Here is a 14,717-nt window from a genome sequence, read left to right as displayed (position 1 = left end):
TCGTTTTAGTCACATTTTAGTCACCCGGAATGTTTTGGTGTTAGTCTAGTTTTAGTCGACTAAATATCGTGAGATTTTAGTCGACTAAATCTACAGTTGATTTAGTCGACTAAAATGTATTTTGACGGGCCTTGATGCCGTCGTGATCTACAAGCTCACATGATCGGCTATTTTCAGCATGCAACCAAGTGTCAAGTGACTTATACTGGATCTCTTGTCCACTAGTCCCTTCCTGACATTTTAGTCTAGTTTTTATTTGTCAACGAAATCGTCAGTATATTTAGTCTTAGTCGTCATAGCTTAGTTTTCATTTCGTTTCCATTTAGTTTTCGTCAGTGGAAAAAGGTAGTCGACGAACATTTTTCGTCATAGTTTTAGTCGACGAAAACAACACTGCTTTCAACAGAAACTGAAGCAAAAAAATAAATGTTTATCTATTGGAATAACGATACCTCTCTGGTTTAAAAGAAAACTAAAACATTTGGCTGTGTGTGTGTCTACAGTTACACCACTATTTCTCATTAAAGTGACTTTAAATCATACAGACATCATTTATTTAATTTTCTTGTCTTAATTATTATCCACGGAATGATTTTTTTCCCCCCACTATTTTATTTTCTGATCACTTTGTTTACAATTCTGGGTTGTTAGTATTTAGTAAAATCGGGTCCTCCTTTATAATTTTTCAATTCAACTTTATTAGCAGACTCAGGTCCATAGAGATACATAGTGTGTGTTGGTGGCAGCGGTGGCCGAACGGTTTGCGGAGCGGTCTTGATACCGGAAGGTCGCCAGTTCGTATCCACGGACCGGCACGTTAAAATTACCACCGCTGAAGTGCCCTTGAGCAAGGCATTGAACCTCAACCATGAAATGTTCTATGAGCAGGGTCTGGCTGTAAACAAGTCTCAAGCTTAGTCCATTCACCCTGGGTAAACAAAGGCTTTGCTTTTACGGCCCTCTCGTGGGCATTCAATTCTAGCCCACATCACTCAGAATAGAGTGACGGTGGTATGTTTTTGTAAATATTGAGCTTGTTCTTGGCAACAACATAGTGAACCCACACCAGGATGGATAGAAAGAACGTCGGGCCCAAATACATTACAAGGACAAGGAAAATGTTGAGAACAAACACGGCTGTGCTTTAGATACTTTGTTGAACGTTATGTCTCTGCGCCCGTGCGCTGTACAGCCGAGATCCAAGCCATTCTACGTCTTTTTGTAAACTCGTCAATCTGGGTTCCTTGATGCTGTCTCCATGCTGGAAAGCTGAAAATCTAATTCCGTTTTCTGGCTCATTCCCTCGACGTGACCTGCTGTGGCACTTATTTACTGAGCAAGTCTGCACCATTGTGAGGTCAGTTTAAAAAAAGAACGTATACAAGCACACCTGATAGTCGCTCAATGTAAACAAACCACACAAGCCAACAAGTATGGCGGCCGCTACCACTTGACACATATGTTGACGCCCCCTCCAGGAGATTTTGGTACACACTATACATAAATATATATGCATAAAATGTAAAATAATAAAAACCTACTGTAACTCTAAATGTGGGTGTATAAGTGTGCGTACCTGCATGTCCTTATCTGGAGAACCGTCCGACCGGGAGACTTCAAACTTCGTCGCCGAGGACCTCCGAGTGGCCAGCGTGAAGTCTGTCAGGTATGGAGTTGTGGTCGAACATCAGGGACCTTCATATGGAGCTGTGGTTGCACTAGGAGGACATCTAGGGACCTTCATATGGAGCTGTAGTTGAAGGAGGACATCTAGGGACCTTCATATGGAGCTGTGGTTGCACTAGGAGGACATCTAGGGACCTTCATATGGAGCTGTGGTTGAAGGAGGACATCTAGGGACCTTCATATGGAGCTGTGGTTGCACTAGGAGGACATCTAGGGACCTTCATATGGAGCTGTGGTTGCACTAGGAGGACATCTAGGGACCTTCATATGGAGCTGTGGTTGCACTAGGAGGACATCTAGGGACCTTCATATGGAGCTGTGGTTGCACTAGGAGGACATCTAGGGACCTTCATATGGAGCTGTGGTTGCACTAGGAGGACATCTAGGGACCTTCATATGAAGCTGTGGTTGCACTAGGAGGACATCTAGGGACCTACAGGGCATGGAAAGAGAGACACAGCGAGACATACAGAAATCAGGAGCTGTCGAAAATGGAAGCGACTCGATTCCACAACGTTTCGGTCACTCTCGGTCACTCTTCAGGCATGCAGTATAGGACGAGTGAAATGTTGTATGTGTGCAACGCTTACGGGACGTTTTCATCAAAGCAACTCAGTTATAAAACATACATAACAGCAGCAGCTAGCTTTATCCAATTTTGACCTGAGATCAGATTCTAAAAATGTCTTCTACATCCTGACAGTTTTCTGAAAAAGCAATGTTTCTGTGTCAGTCGTTCTTCGATTTTTCAAAAAAATAGCAGACCTACAAGCTATAAGGAGACCCCTGATGTCATCAATATTGGCCAGCAACTCTACATCTGACCTCAAACCCTTACTCTCCATATATGGAGCTGACGTGATATGACATTCGCCATATGTTCATCCATACTAATGCAAAAAATCTTGGCGATATATTCGACAATCACCTCAACTTCGACAAACTGATCAGCTCAGTTGTAAAAACAAGTTTCTACCACCTACGTTTACTCGTCAAAAAATGTGACCACATCATACCTGTTTTAACCTCACTCCACTGGCTCCTCATCAAACAGAGAATTGATTTTAAAATCCTCCTATTCACGTTTAAATCTCTCAACGGCCTGGCCCCCCCATATATGGAAGAACTCATACAGCGTCACAACCCCTCCAGAGCTCTGAGGTCGGCTGACCAGTCACTGCTGACCAGTCACTGCTGACTGTGCCAACAACCCGAACCCTCAGAACAAAAGGCGACTGTGCCTTTGCGGTGGCAGCCCCTGAGCTGTGGAACAACCTCCCCCCCTCATATTAGAGCTGCTCAAACCATTGTCATTTTTAAGTCCCTACTCAAAACGCACCTTTTTTTCTTGGCTTTCAATGTTATTTGATTTTATATGCTATGTTTTTTCTATGCTCTGCTTGATGTATTTGTATTCTGCTTTAATTTCATTGTTGTAAAGCACTTTGGTCAACCTTGGTTGTGTTATAATGTGCTATATAAATAAAGGCTGATTTGATATGTTGATCCTTCCCCATCCATCCTTCCTCTTCGATGTCTCCCTTTTGACTGACATTTGGTTCCATTTGTATATTTCAGTGAAATTAACATTGATGTTATAGGCTACAATATAAATTAGGGGTCCCAGAGATAGAAATGCCATTAAATGGGGGTCCGTAGACGAATGCATGTCAAACTGGGGGTCCTTGAAATGAAACGGGTTGAGAATCAATGCTAGAGCAAATCTTCTCTCACGGGGGCATTATCTTTTCAAATGGGGGGTCCGCGGGATAATTACTGTCAATTTGGGGGTCCTTGACATGAAAAAGTTTGGGACCCACTGGTGTAGACACATGGTGTAACCTCACACACACACACACACACACACACGCGCACACAGTCACACACACACACACACACACACTCACATCAAACAAATGCTACAAAGCTACAAACATTGTAGTGTGACTGACTGTGACGTTTTAGTCAAAGCGTCACAACATGGTTTTATACGACTCTTAATTCACTCTTCTTATTAGCTTATTATTTTTATACAATGAAATGAAATGCTTTAATTCTTACCTTAATTAATTCACGTGAACGTTGTTGTTGTTGTTTTTAGCGGCCCCTGACATGTCAAACTTTGACTGTCATGAACACGAGCGTCATGATGTGAACCTTGTATGTTGTTGTTTTATCCAAACTTTATTGTCCCGAAATGAATTGACACTATAGTCTGTGCGACTATAGTCTGAGGTGAATTGTAGTTGTTTTGGTAGTTGTTGTAGTTCATTCCGTTGTTGTTTGTCCAACCATAAACGCACGTGAATGTAATTAATGATAATTATCTCAATCATTCAGGCTTGTAGAGAATTCATAACTCCCTCCCAGTGACAGCTGGGAGGTCACGTGACGATGTGACGTGCGTGTAGTGCAGACAGCTGGGATGTCAAGTGACGGGTGCGTGTAGTGCAGACAGCTGGGATGTCACGTGACGGTGTGACGTGCGTGTAGTGCCGACAGAGCCAATAGGCCTATCTCACAGCATTTCCCCGCCCCCTTTTTACGCCCCCTTTTGTTTTTAGTGGTGTTATTTTTTACAAACTACTGTCAGACAGACAGACAGTAAAACAGAGTTGCGACATTGAGGGGTCAGAAGACTGAGCGCTGCAGTTCATGCAGCCTGGATGGAGAGGGACAAGCTGGAGTTGGAAATACATTGTTTTCAACGCAAATAAGAGCTATTTAGGTCATGTGTGCAACATGACAACTGTTTTAAAGTTTTTCCCTCCCTTTTCCCCTCACTGTATATGTTTCTTTTCCCCTGTTACCTCCTTTATGATGAATTCCTGTTCTGTTCTTTGTCTATATAGAAGTGTCTATTTGTACGTCTCCAAATGTTTTGATGAATTGAACAAGGTGGACCCTCTTGTAAACAAGTGTAGGTCGTCCACTCACAGTTAACAGTCTTTGTATTGAGTTTGTGCTTGAAATGTACTGTATTCTGCAAACTGTTAATAAATATTGCAATCAATCAAAAAAAGTTACGACATTGAGGGGTCAGACTCAGAGCAGATAAGCAGTGCATATGGTTCCCAAATTAACATTTTCATGTCAAGGACCCCCGGCCCAAATTGACAGGTCTATAATTGTCCCGCGGACCCCCATTCGAGAAGATATGCCAGGGACCCCCATGCGAGAAGATCTAGCAGTGATTCTCAACCCGTTTAATTCCAAGGACCCCCCCCCCCCCCCTAATGCAGTTTGACATGCATTAGTATACATACGGACCCCCATTTAATGGCATTTCTATCTCTGGGACCCCCAATTTATATTGTAAAATCCATGTTAATTTAACTCTGAGAGTGTACGAATGGAACGACAAGAGAGCACCAGTGCGTTCAGGGTGCATTTCCGAACGCACCCGTATACATACCTGTCCTGTCACCGGATCCTCCTCCCAGTGCCCAATAGTTCATGGTGGACCTGCAGTGGTCCACTGTCCACTGTGTCCAGTCAGTTGTCCAGTGTCCACTGTGTCCAGTCAGTTGTCCAGTGTCCACTGTGTCCAGTCAGTTGTCCAGTGTCCACTGTGTCCAGTCAGTTGTCCACTGTCCACTGTGTCCAGTCAGTGGTCCAGTGTCCACTGTGTCCAGTCAGTGGTCCAGTGTCCACTGTGTCCAGTCAGTTGTCCAGTGTCCACTGTGTCCAGTCAGTGGTCCAGTGTCCACTGTGTCCAGTCAGTTGTCCAGTGTCCACTGTGTCCAGTCAGTTGTCCAGTGTCCACTGTGTCCAGTCAGTGGTCCAGTGTCCACTGTGTCCAGTCAGTGGTCCACTGTCCACTGTGTCCAGTCAGTGGTCCACTGTCCACTGTGTCCAGTCAGTGGTCCACTGTCCACTGTGTCCAGTCAGTGGTCCAGTGTCCACTGTGTCCAGTCAGTTGTCCAGTGTCCACTGTGTCCAGTCAGTGGTCCAGTGTCCACTGTGTCCAGTCAGTGGTCCACTGTCCACTGTGTCCAGTCAGTTGTCCAGTGTCCACTGTGTCCAGTCAGTGGTCCAGTGTCCACTGTGTCCAGTCAGTGGTCCAGTGTCCACTGTGTCCAGTCAGTTGTCCGCTGTCCACTGTGTCCAGTCAGTTGTCCGCTGTCCACTGTGTCCAGTCAGTTGTCCAGTGTCCACTGTGTCCAGTCAGTGGTCCACTGTCCACTGTGTCCAGTCAGTTGTCCACTGTCCACTGTGTCCAGTCAGTGGTCCAGTGTCCACTGTGTCCAGTCAGTGGTCCAGTGTCCACTGTGTCCAGTCAGTTGTCCAGTGTCCACTGTGTCCAGTCAGTGGTCCAGTGTCCACTGTGTCCAGTCAGTTGTCCAGTGTCCACTGTGTCCAGTCAGTTGTCCAGTGTCCACTGTGTCCAGTCAGTGGTCCAGTGTCCACTGTGTCCAGTCAGTGGTCCACTGTCCACTGTGTCCAGTCAGTGGTCCACTGTCCACTGTGTCCAGTCAGTGGTCCACTGTCCACTGTGTCCAGTCAGTGGTCCAGTGTCCACTGTGTCCAGTCAGTTGTCCAGTGTCCACTGTGTCCAGTCAGTGGTCCAGTGTCCACTGTGTCCAGTCAGTGGTCCACTGTCCACTGTGTCCAGTCAGTTGTCCAGTGTCCACTGTGTCCAGTCAGTGGTCCAGTGTCCACTGTGTCCAGTCAGTGGTCCAGTGTCCACTGTGTCCAGTCAGTTGTCCGCTGTCCACTGTGTCCAGTCAGTTGTCCGCTGTCCACTGTGTCTAGTCAGTTGTACAGTGTCCACTGTGTCCAGTCAGTGGTCCACTGTCCACTGTGTCCAGTCAGTTGTCCACTGTCCACTGTGTCCAGTCAGTTGTCCAGTGTCCACTGTGTCCAGTCAGTGGTCCACTGTCCACTGTGTCCAGTCAGTTGTCCAGTGTCCACTGTGTCCAGTCAGTGGTCCACTGTCCACTGTGTCCAGTCAGTTGTCCGCTGTCCACTGTGTCTAGTCAGTTGTCCAGTGTCCACTGTGTCCAGTCAGTGGTCCACTGTCCACTGTGTCCAGTCAGTTGTCCGCTGTCCACTGTGTCCAGTCAGTGGTCCAGTGTCCACTGTGTCCAGTCAGTTGTCCAGTGTCCACTGTGTCCAGTCAGTGGTCCAGTGTCCACTGTGTCCAGTCAGTGGTCCACTGTCCACTGTGTCCAGTCAGTTGTCCAGTGTCCACTGTGTCCAGTCAGTGGTCCAGTGTCCACTGTGTCCAGTCAGTGGTCCAGTGTCCACTGTGTCCAGTCAGTTGTCCGCTGTCCACTGTGTCCAGTCAGTTGTCCGCTGTCCACTGTGTCTAGTCAGTTGTACAGTGTCCACTGTGTCCAGTCAGTGGTCCACTGTCCACTGTGTCCAGTCAGTTGTCCACTGTCCACTGTGTCCAGTCAGTTGTCCAGTGTCCACTGTGTCCAGTCAGTGGTCCACTGTCCACTGTGTCCAGTCAGTTGTCCAGTGTCCACTGTGTCCAGTCAGTGGTCCACTGTCCACTGTGTCCAGTCAGTTGTCCGCTGTCCACTGTGTCTAGTCAGTTGTCCAGTGTCCACTGTGTCCAGTCAGTGGTCCACTGTCCACTGTGTCCAGTCAGTTGTCCGCTGTCCACTGTGTCTAGTCAGTTGTCCAGTGTCCACTGTGTCCAGTCAGTTGTCCGCTGTCCACTGTGTCCAGTCAGTGGTCCAGTGTCCACTGTGTCCAGTCAGTTGTCCAGTGTCCACTGTGTCCAGTCAGTGGTCCAGTGTCCACTGTGTCCAGTCAGTGGTCCACTGTCCACTGTGTCCAGTCAGTTGTCCAGTGTCCACTGTGTCCAGTCAGTTGTCCACTGTCCACTGTGTCCAGTCAGTTGTCCAGTGTCCACTGTGTCCAGTCAGTGGTCCAGTGTCCACTGTGTCTAGTCAGTTGTCCAGTGTCCACTGTGTCCAGTCAGTGGTCCACTGTCCACTGTGTCCAGTCAGTTGTCCACTGTCCACTGTGTCCAGTCAGTTGTCCAGTGTCCACTGTGTCCAGTCAGTGGTCCACTGTCCACTGTGTCCAGTCAGTTGTCCAGTGTCCACTGTGTCCAGTCAGTTGTCCGCTGTCCACTGTGTCTAGTCAGTTGTCCAGTGTCCACTGTGTCCAGTCAGTGGTCCACTGTCCACTGTGTCCAGTCAGTTGTCCGCTGTCCACTGTGTCTAGTCAGTTGTCCAGTGTCCACTGTGTCCAGTCAGTTGTCCGCTGTCCACTGTGTCCAGTCAGTGGTCCAGTGTCCACTGTGTCCAGTCAGTGGTCCAGTGTCCACTGTGTCCAGTCAGTTGTCCAGTGTCCACTGTGTCCAGTCAGTGGTCCACTGTCCACTGTGTCCAGTCAGTTGTCCAGTGTCCACTGTGTCCAGTCAGTGGTCCACTGTCCACTGTGTCCAGTCAGTTGTCCAGTGTCCACTGTGTCCAGTCAGTGGTCCAGTGTCCACTGTGTCCAGTCAGTGGTCCAGTGTCCACTGTGTCCAGTCAGTTGTCCGCTGTCCACTGTGTCCAGTCAGTGGTCCAGTGTCCACTGTGTCCAGTCAGTTGTCCACTGTCCACTGTGTCCAGTCAGTGGTCCAGTGTCCACTGTGTCCAGTCAGTTGTCCAGTGTCCACTGTGTCCAGTCAGTTGTCCACTGTCCACTGTGTCCAGTCAGTTGTCCGCTGTCCACTGTGTCCAGTCAGTGGTCCAGTGTCCACTGTGTCCAGTCAGTTGTCCACTGTCCACTGTGTCCAGTCAGTTGTCCGCTGTCCACTGTGTCCAGTCAGTGGTCCAGTGTCCACTGTGTCCAGTCAGTTGTCCACTGTCCACTGTGTCCAGTCAGTGGTCCAGTGTCCACTGTGTCCAGTCAGTTGTCCAGTGTCCACTGTGTCCAGTCAGTTGTCCACTGTCCACTGTGTCCAGTCAGTGGTCCAGTGTCCACTGTGTCCAGTCAGTTGTCCAGTGTCCACTGTGTCCAGTCAGTTGTCCACTGTCCACTGTGTCCAGTCAGTGGTCCAGTGTCCACTGTGTCCAGTCAGTTGTCCAGTGTCCACTGTGTCCAGTCAGTTGTCCACTGTCCACTGTGTCCAGTCAGTTGTCCGCTGTCCACTGTGTCCAGTCAGTGGTCCAGTGTCCACTGTGTCCAGTCAGTTGTCCACTGTCCACTGTGTCCAGTCAGTGGTCCAGTGTCCACTGTGTCCAGTCAGTTGTCCAGTGTCCACTGTGTCCAGTCAGTTGTCCACTGTCCACTGTGTCCAGTCAGTGGTCCAGTGTCCACTGTGTCCAGTCAGTTGTCCAGTGTCCACTGTGTCCAGTCAGTGGTCCAGTGTCCACTGTGTCCAGTCAGTGGTCCACTGTCCACTGTGTCCAGTCAGTGGTCCAGTGTCCACTGTGTCCAGTCAGTTGTCCACTGTCCACTGTGTCCAGTCAGTGGTCCAGTGTCCACTGTGTCCAGTCAGTGGTCCACTGTCCACTGTGTCCAGTCAGTGGTCCAGTGTCCACTGTGTCCAGTCAGTGGTCCACTGTCCACTGTGTCCAGTCAGTGGTCCAGTGTCCACTGTGTCCAGTCAGTGGTCCAGTGTCCACTGTGTCCAGTCAGTGGTCCACTGTCCACTGTGTCCAGTCAGTGGTCCAGTGTCCACTGTGTCCAGTCAGTGGTCCAGTGTCCACTGTGTCCAGTCAGTGGTCCACTGTCCACTGTGTCCAGTCAGTGGTCCAGTGTCCACTGTGTCCAGTCAGTTGTCCAGTGTCCACTGTGTCCAGTCAGTGGTCCACTGTCCACTGTGTCCAGTCAGTGGTCCAGTGTCCACTGTGTCCAGTCAGTGGTCCAGTGTCCACTGTGTCCAGTCAGTGGTCCAGTGTCCACTGTGTCCAGTCAGTTGTCCACTGTCCACTGTGTCCAGTCAGTTGTCCAGTGTCCACTGTGTCCAGTCAGTTGTCCACTGTCCACTGTGTCCAGTCAGTGGTCCAGTGTCCACTGTGTCCAGTCAGTTGTCCAGTGTCCACTGTGTCCAGTCAGTTGTCCAGTGTCCACTGTGTCCAGTCAGTTGTCCAGTGTCCACTGTGTCCAGTCAGTGGTCCAGTGTCCACTGTGTCCAGTCAGTGGTCCACTGTCCACTGTGTCCAGTCAGTGGTCCAGTGTACACTGTGTCCAGTCAGTTGTCCAGTGTCCACTGTGTCCAGGCAGTGGTCCACTGTCCACTGTGTCCAGTCAGTGGTCCACTGTCCACTGTGTCCAGTCAGTTGTCCACTGTCCACTGTGTCCAGTCAGTGTGTCCAGTCAGTGGTCCACTGTCCACTGTGTCCAGTCAGTTGTCCACTGTCCACTGTGTCCAGTCAGTGGTCCACTGTCCACTGTGTCCAGTCAGTGGTCCACTGTCCACTGCAATAACTACCTTTACTTACTGACTGTATAGCCTACTTAAATTAGATAAATAAAAAATTAAATAAAACATTTACTTTTGTTGATTTTTTACTGTATGACGATAGCATTACTAATAATCAGAGCTTCCGTTGCTCCAGACTGTATGACGGAAGCATTTATATTTTACTCATGATCAGAGCTTCCGTTGCTCCAGACTGTATGACGGAAGCATTTATATTTAACTCATGATCAGAGCTTGCGTTGCTCCAGACTGTATGACGGAAGCATTTATATTTTACTCATGATCAGAGCTTCCGTCGCTCCAGACTGTATGACGGAAGCATTTATATTTTACTCATGATCAGAGCTTCCGTTGCTCCAGACTGTATGACGGAAGCATTTATATTTTACTCATGATCAGAGCTTCTGTTGCTCCAGACTGTATGACGGAAGCATTTATATTTTACTCATGATCAGAGCTTCTGTTGCTCCAGACTGTATGACGGAAGCATTTATATTTTACTCATGATCAGAGCTTCTGTTGCTCCAGACATGTGTGACGGAAGCATTTCGAACATTGCGAGAGGCGACAGTCTGGCCACACGAGACTAAAGTCCTGACTAGGAATGGAGCTTGTACATTTTTATTGATAACGAGCATCTTATTGATCAGACTTATCGATTTTCTATTATTTTGTGGAAAGACGGTAGACGACAAAACATTCTGAAGAGAACCATGTATATTTTTATTTTTGAGACTTCCACTCTGCTACATTTCAAATGTATAACTTTATTTGACTCCACTACATTTCTAGGAAGGGACTCAAACTTTATTATACTATCTTAGCCTACTATAAATGTGCGACGTCTCTGTCTGTCTGTCTGTGTGTGTGTGTGTGTCTGTGTGTGTGTGTCTGTGTGTCTGTCTGTCTGTCTGTCTGTGTGTGTGTGTGTGTGTGTGTGTGTGTGTGTGTGTATGGTTGTAATGCACGTAACTCGAGAACCGTTTGACCCACCGACTTCAAATTTGACACAGACGGTCCACACCCCCGCAGGGAGTGCAGTGCAAGGTATCGAGTCGGTCAGACCCACGGTTGTCCAGAACCCCCACAAAAGGCTCTGGTCAGGCTCTGCCAGTGGGCCTAATGAGGCAAAGTCCGCTCACCTCATGTGCAATTTCCAGCCTCTGCCTCAGCCAATTGATTGCCATGGCAACCCCACACCTGCCATTTGATTAGTTAACCACTCTACTTTTCACAGTCAGTTTGCACTCTTTAGACAGACAGACAGATACAGAGATCTACATGTGGGACACATAGAGAGATAGTTAAACACATTTTGTGCCCAAAACGTCTGTGGACGTCTTGGGTATTACCGCACGTGCATAGCCCAAGACGTCTGTGGACGTCTTTGAAAAAAAGAAAATATATATATACTGTATATATTTTTTATTTTTATTTTATTAAAAAAAAATCTGAAAAATCAAAACTAATTATTTATTTATTTTTAATACGTGGTGCCAAAGTTTGTGTGTTCGCCATTGAGAATGCATTTGGCGTTTAAATTAAATAACTCAGAAACTATAAAACATTTCAAAGTAAAAAGTTCCAGCATGTGTCTCCACAGTCAGCTGAATTATAAAAAATGTGAATGGATTTTCTAGGTGAAAGTGATTTTGGGCAGTTTTGCGTGGGCTCTCAATGTGTTAAAACTCTTTAGACAGACAGACAGATACAGAGATCTCCATGTGGGACACATAGAGAGATAGTTAAAACTCTTTAGACAGACAGACAGATACAGAGATCTCCATGTGGGACACATAGAGAGATAGTTAAAACTCTTTAGACGGACAGACAGATACAGAGATCTCCATGTGGGACACATAGAGAGATAGTTAAAACTCTTTAGACGGACAGACAGATACAGAGATCTCCATGTGGGACACATAGAGAGATAGTTAAAACTCTTTAGACAGACAGACAGATACAGAGATCTCCATGTGGGACACATAGAGAGATAGTTAAAACTCTTTAGACAGACAGACAGATGCAGAGATCTCCATGTGGGACACATAGAGAGATAGTTAAAACTCTTTAGACGGACAGACAGATACAGAGATCTCCATGTGGGACACATAGAGAGATAGTTAAAACTCTTTAGACGGACAGACAGATACAGAGATCTCCATGTGAGACACATAGAGAGATAGTTAAAACTCTTTAGACGGACAGACAGATACAGAGATCTCCATGTGGGACACATAGAGAGATAGTTAAAACTCTTTAGACGGACAGACAGATACAGAGATCTCCATGTGGGACACATAGAGAGATAGTTAAAACTCTTTAGACAGACAGACAGATACAGAGATCTCCATGTGGGACACATAGAGAGATAGTTAAAACTCTTTAGACAGACAGACAGATAGAGAGATCTCCATGTGGGACACATAGAGAGATAGTTAAACGGGTGCTATGACAAGTTGACACGGGTAGTATTAGGTTCCCAAGTTGCATCGTTCCCAATTAAGTAGGCCGGAGGCCGACGGGCACGTACAGGTCTAGTAAAATAGCCATACTCCATAGTAGTATGTTTTTTCCAAAAATAATACAAACAGCCAATAGTTATGAATCTTGAACCTATAAGGCAGGGGTGGGCAACTGGCGGCCCCGGGGGCCACATGAGGCCCCCACCTTCACTTAATGTGGCCCTCAGGTTAATGTCAGAATACTGATATAATATTGGTTTCAGCTGTTACAATTCCACAACATGCAAACATGACCCGCTTTAATTACTTCAGTCTAAATTAGTAGCTCATTGCTCAACACAAGTATAATTAAAGGCATTTGAAATGACATAAAAATGTTAATTTTCAGGATTCCAATTCAAAAATAGCAAAAAAATAATTCAAGATTTCAATTTGAAAATAGCAAAAATAGCCGATCTAGCGTTTTGAGCTTGTAGATTGGCTATTTTTGCTACGACAGTAATATGGCCCTAGGGAGTGAGTGTGGAAATATAGTGGCCCTCTACATCGTCAAAGTTGCCCACCCCTGCTATAAGGCAACTAAAACAATTGTAAAGGTAGTTTGCTGTAGTACATGTTTGAACCTGCATACAGGCCTCTCTCGCCTTGTCTTTCCAGCTGAGGGGCGAAGTCATCAGGCGACCGCTCGCGCACCGACGGTGAGAATCGGGCCGTGCACGTGAGCACAATCTCTCGTCTTTGCATTGACTTCGTATGTAATACAGATTACAACTGTGCACATTTGAACACACAACAAGAAGTCTTTGGTGCTGTGAGAGTGGTTGAATATATTTATTATAAATAACAATATACATTTCAACGTACTTAAATGTTCTGAACTGCTGTGTGTGCGTGTGTGAGGAGAGAGAGAGTGTACGTGTGTGTGTGTGTGTGTGTGTGTGTGTGTGTGTGCGTACGTACTGCGTAGCACAGTGGTTCCCAAACGTTTTTAGCCTAACTATAGTCAAAAATAGCAGATCTACTTCCGCCTTTGACCACCACATTTTGGTGGTCAAGTGCGGAAGTGCAAGCGAGCGCTCAATGTTAAAGCCCAGATGCACGGGGTTTCCTCGTCATGAATCCACGGGTCCGCCTGCAGTTCACGCTCCAACCACTAGGGGGCCGAGTGCTTCAACGTTGGAGAGCCTCCCTGGGGGCGTGGCCGTCCCCGCTGGTCACAGCGTCGCACTATGATGATGTCATGGGGGTAAAAGGGAACGTGCAGTGTTTGGTTTTCAGTAAAAAATAATAATAATTAAAAAAAGCCCGCCCAACACCACTCTGGTGGAGCCTTTGCCCCCCCCCCCCCCCCCCCCCCCCCGCGACCCGACTACGGATAAGCGGTTGGAGATGGGTGGATGGGCGGCTCATTAGCGCCGCCCCTGTGGTCGGAGGAGGGGACACAGAGGACAGCTCAGTAGCGCCCTTTCATGGTGAGAGGAGGGGACACAGAAACAGCTCAGTAGCGCCCTCTCATGGTGAGAGGCAGGGACACGGAAGACAGCTCAGTAGCGCCCCCTCATGGTGAGAGGCAGGGACACAGAGGACAGCTCAGTAGCGCCCCCTCATGGTGAGAGGCAGGGACATGGAGGACAGCTCAGTAGCGCCCCCTCATGGTGAGAGGCAGGGACATGGAGGACAGCTCAGTAGCGCCCCCTCATGGTGAGAGGAGGGGACACAGAAACAGCTCAGTAGCGCCCCCTCATGGTGAGAGGAGGGGACACAGAAACAGCTCAGTAGCGCCCCCTCATGGTGAGAGGAGGGGACACAGAAACAGCTCAGTAGCGCCCCCTCATGGTGAGAGGCAGGGACACGGAGGACAGCTCAGTAGCGCCCCCTCATGGTGAGAGGCAGGGACACGGAGGACAGCTCAGTAGCGCCCCCTCATGGTGAGAGGCAGGGACACGGAGGACAGCTCAGTAGCGCCCCCTCATGGTGAGAGGCAGGGACATGGAGGACAGCTCAGTAGCGCCCCCTCATGGTGAGAGGAGGGGACACAGAAACAGCTCAGTAGCGCCCCCTCATGGTGAGAGGAGGGGACACAGAAACAGCTCAGTAGCGCCCCCTCATGGTGAGAGGAGGGGACACAGAAACAGCTCAGTAGCGCCCCCTCATGGTGAGAGGAGGGGACACAGAAACAGCTCAGTAGCGCC

The sequence above is a fragment of the Electrona antarctica genome (assembly GCF_951216825.1).
Source record: "Electrona antarctica genome assembly, chromosome: 24".
Lineage (NCBI taxonomy): Eukaryota > Metazoa > Chordata > Actinopteri > Myctophiformes > Myctophidae > Electrona > Electrona antarctica.
Note: the sequence above shows the minus strand (reverse complement) of the source record.